The sequence below is a fragment of the Mandrillus leucophaeus genome, unplaced genomic scaffold (assembly GCF_000951045.1).
Source record: "Mandrillus leucophaeus isolate KB7577 unplaced genomic scaffold, Mleu.le_1.0 Scaffold276, whole genome shotgun sequence".
Taxonomy (NCBI): Eukaryota; Metazoa; Chordata; class Mammalia; order Primates; family Cercopithecidae; genus Mandrillus; species Mandrillus leucophaeus.
Window position 1 is genome coordinate 3,522,419 of NW_012102876.1, and position 5,128 is coordinate 3,527,546.

Here is a 5,128-nt window from a genome sequence, read left to right on the forward strand (position 1 = left end):
AGTTCTGTAGATGTTTATTAGGTCCACTTGGTCCAGAGCTCAGTTCAAGTCCTGGATATCCTTGTTAACTTTCTGTCTCGTTGATCCAATGTTGACAGTGAGGTGTTAAAGTCTTCCATTATTATTGTGTGGGAGTCTAAGTCTCTTTGTAGGTCTCTAAGGACTTGCTTTATGAATCTGGGTGTTCCTGTATTGGGTGCATATATCTTTAGGATAGTTAGGTCTTGTTGTTGAATTGATCCCTTTACCATTATGTAATGGCCTTGTCTCTTTTGATCTTTGTTGCTTTAAAGTCTGTTTTATCAGTGACTAGGATTGCCACCCATGCTTTTTTTTTTGTTTTCCATTTGCTTGGTAGATCTGCCTCCATCTCTTTATTTTGAGCCTATGTGTGTCTCTGCACATGAGATGGGTCTCCTGAATACAGCATACTGATGGGTCTTGACTCTATCCAATTTGCCAGTCTATGTCTTTTAATTGGAGCATTTAGCCTATTTACATTTAAGGTTAATATTGTTATGTGTGAATTTGATCATGTCATTATGATGTTAACTGGTTATTTCGCTTGTTAGTTGATGCAGTTTCTTCGTGGCATCGATGATCTTTACCATTTGGCATGTTTTTGCAGTGGCTGGTACCAGTTGTTCCTTTCCATGTTTAGTGCTTCCTTCAGGATCTCTTGTAGAGCAGGTCTGGGGGTGACGAAATCTCTCAGCATTTGCTTGTCTGTAAAGGATTTTATTTCTCCTTCACTTATGAAACTTAGTTTGGCTGGATATGAAATTCTGGGTTGAAAATTATTTTCTTTAAGAACGTTGAATATTGGCCCCCACTCTTCTGGCTTATAGTTTCTGCCAAGAGATCCGCTGTTAATCTGATGGGCTTCCCTTTGTGGGTAAGCCAACCTCTCTCTCTGGCTGCCCTTAACATTTTTTCCTTCATTTCAACTTTGGTGAATCTGACAATTATGTGTCTTGGAGTTGCTCTTCTCAAGGAGCATCTTTGTGGCATTATTTGTATTTCCTGAATTTGAATGTTGGCCTGCTTTGGTAGGTTGGGGAAGTTCTCCTGGATAATATCCTGCAGAGTGTTTTCCAATTTGGTTCCATTCTCCCCATCATTTTCAGGTACATCAATCAGATGTAGATTTAGTCTTTTCACATAGTCTCATATTTCTTGGAGGCTTTGTTTCTTTTTACTGTTTTCTCTAAACCTCTCTTCTTGCTTCATTTCATTCATTTTGATCTTTAATCACTGATACCCTTTCTTCCACTTGATCGAATCATCTACTGAAGCGTGTGCATTCGTCATGTAGTTCTCGTGCCATGGTTTTCAGCTCCATCAGGTCATTTAAGGACTTCTCTACACTGGTTATTCTAGTTAGCCATGCGTCAAATCTTTTTTCAAGGTTTTCAGCTTCTTTGCAATGGGTTCGAACTTCCTCCTTTAGCTTGGAGAAGTTTCATCATCTGAAGCCTTCTCTCAACTCGTCAGTCATTCTCCATCCCGCTTTGTTCTGTTGCTGGCGAGGAGCCGCATTCCTTAAAGTCACTGAGTTTCTACCAGCCTTTTTCCAGTATTTTGTAGTAGATGATATACTCAAAGCCACATCTTATTCCTTTCTCACCCCATTTTTTTCTTCTAAACACTCCAAACTTCATCCTATTTGTCATCTCAGCCAGGCACAGTGGTTCACACCTGTAATCACAGCACTTTGGGAGGCTGAGGCAGGAGGATCACTTGAGGCCAGGAGTTCCAGACAGCCTGGCCAACATGGCGAAACCCCATCTGTACTAATGATACGAAAAAAAAAATTAGCTGGCTGTGGTGGCACACACTTGTAATCCCAGCTACTCGGGAGGCTGAGACAGGAGAATCGCTTGAACCTGAGAGGTGGAGGTTGCAGTGAGCCGAGATTTCACCACTGCATTCCAGTCTGGGCGACAGAGTGAGACTTTGTCTCAAATAAAAGTTGAGTTACTTTTGTGCAGTGTTTCCCCTCCCCTGGTAAGAACAAAATATTTGTGTGTATAAGACAAATACCAATTTTGTAATTTCTAGTATTTCACATAAGAGGTAAAGGTTCTTATGTTTGTATTTAAAATGATCATTACACCAGGCGTGGTGGCTCACACCTGTAATCCCAGCACTTTGGGAGGCCGAGGTGGGTGGATCACTTGAGGTCAAGAGTTCAAGACCAGCCTGGCCAACATGGTGAAACCCCATCTCTACTAAAAATACAAAAATTAGCCGGGTGTGGTGGTGGGCGCCTGTAATCCCAGCTACTCGGGAGGCTGAGGCAGGAGAATCGCTTGAAACTGGAAGGCACGAGTTGCAGTGAGCTGAAATCACACCATTGCACTCCAGCCTGGGCAACAAGAGCGAAACTGTCTCAAAAAAATAAAATGATCATTACACAATATGAAAATGAATACTAAAATTCATGCTAACAATTTAACTTTACTTAGAATGGCATTAAATAGCAAAATTTAAAACCATGACCAGTTGAGAAATTGTTAAAGAATGGAAAAAGCTTTATAATTAGTACCTTTAACCTAATTTTTCCTTTTTTTTTTCTTTTCTTTTGAGATAGGGTCTTGCTCTGTCACCCTGGCTGGATTGCAGTGGTGTGATCACAACTCACTGCAGCCTCAGCCTCCTGGGCTCCAGTGATACTCCCACCTTAGCCTCCCCAGTAGCTGGGACAACAGGTGCACACTACCACACTCAGCTAATTTTAAAATATTTTGTAGAGACAGGGTCTTGCTATGTTGCGTAGGCTGGTCGCAAACTCCTGAGCTCAAGCAGTCCTCCTGCCTTGGCCTCCCAAAGTGCTGTGATTACAGGCATGAACCACCTCTCCCAGCCTTTTCTGTTTTTGTTTTTGAGATGGAGTCTCATTCTGTTGCCCAGGCTGGAGTGCAGTGGCGCAATCTCAGCTCACCACAACCTCTGCCTCACGGGCTCAAGTGATTCTCATGTTTCAGCCTCCTGAGTAGCTGTGATTATAGGTACATGCCATCATGCCTAGCTAAGTTTTGTATTTTTGGTGGAGACGAGGTTTCACCATGTTCGCCAAGCTGGTCTCAAACTCCTGACCTCAGATGATCCACCCACCTCGGCCTCCCAAAGTGCTGGGATTACAGGCATGAACCACCACACCTGGCCCAAGGAGTTTGCCTTTTCATTTTGCACTGGGCCCTGGAAATTACATAGCTGACCTTGTCTTCAGGACTAGAAACAGGACCAATAGCATCCTGTGTTCCTCTTGAATTAATCTACGTTTCTTTGACAACCAGCTGGAGACAGGCTTCATGAAGTACAGGGGGCTCCAGGAAGACTTTGTTCTGAAATCCAAGAATCCTCACTGTATCCTTTACCCAAGCTCTGGCATAGTCATCATGACTTTGGTTCCCTTGGGGCAAAGAGCATACTTTTGGCCTGAATGGACATTGAGTGTGGGGGTGCTTAACACCTCTGCTGAACAGGTCTTGTACACTTTTGAGTTGGAGGGCAGGTCAGCTAGGTGTGCACTTCCAAAAGAGCCCTCACTGTCTAAGGTACAGTTGTAATCCAGGAAGGAAATGAGCTCCATGATGTGCCACTATGTGGAGAACTCATGGGTTATCACAACACTGAAACTCTTGATGGATGATTACTGGAGGAGGGAGTTTAGATCATGTCAGGCCCTACACTATGGAGTGTGGGGATGTCACCCTTGGTTCCCATTGTCCAAAAGCAAAACCCAGGAACTTCCACATCGTACTGTCCTTCACATCAGTGTAGAAGGCTTTGAAAAACCTGCTGTCCTGATGAGAGCCTTGTCTCACCACAAAAGGCTACAACAGGGATATGGCATCAATTGGATCCTCATCCAGCTTGAAATAAACTGTGGAAGCTGCTTTTCCTCAAGACCTGATAGAGGGTGAAGTTTTGGGCTTGGTAGAGACTGAAGCAGACTGGCGCATCAGCAGCCAAGACTGCGAAGTGGGAGACATGATGGTAAGGAAGATGCCAGAACCACCTGCCATTTCTCCTAGCTCTATCATACATGCCCACATGGCACTCAAGTATCCTGGTAGCAAGTAAGATAATTACCTTTTCAAATATTGCCGTCACTTCATTCTTTTTTTGTTTTTCTGGATCTCCAGTTAAATATTAATCTCCAATTAAATGTTAGATCTTTTCAGTTTATCCTCTTTATTTCTTAACCTCTCATATTCTACATTTTCTTGATTCTCTGTGCCACATTCTAGGTAATTTCTAAAGATCACCTCCAATTCACTAATCTCTATTCAGCTGTGACTAACCTGTCTAACCCGTCAGTTGAATTTTTTACTTCAACAAATGTATTTTTCATTTCAAAAAGTTCTATTTGTTTCCCTCTCATATTCACCTTGTCAATCATCATAGCCTCTTACTGTTTGCTTATTTTTATGACTGTCTAATTCTGTTTCATTTATTCAACCAATAGTTATTGGACCCCTGTTACATGAAAGACACTGCTCTAGGTGCTGGGGTTATACCAGGGAAATAAAAACCCTGCTGTTTAATATAGACTACATCACAGTAGCAGAAGAAATACAATAAACCAAATAAGCAAATTATGCAGTATAGTAGGTGGTAATTGAAATGGAGAATAACAAGGAGAAAGTACAGAGAGAGAGAGTTGCAATTTTAAAATAAGGTGCCTGTTTTATATTATCTGAAAATTGCAATATCTAAAGTCTTTGGTGGTCTAAGTTTTTATTATTATTATTATTATTGTTGTTTCAACTCTCAGCCATAGAACTTGCTTCATTGTCTATCTGGTGATCTTTGATTGTAAACTATTCGGTTGACTTAAATCTTCAATAACTTTAGGGGCCTCCTTCAGTCTTACTTTGTTTTGCTTTGTTTAGTAACTAGTATCCACTGAAGGAGTTATCAAACTATGGCTTGTGGACAGAATCTAGCCAACTGCCTGTTGTTTGTTGTTCTTTTTTTAACTTCTGCCTCGCCTCCCAAGTAGCTGGGAATATAGGCATGCACCACCATGCCTGGCTAATTTTTTTTGTATTTGCAGTAGAGGCGGGGTTTCACCACGTTGCCTGGCTGGTCTCGAACTCCTGGGCTCAAGCAATCTGTC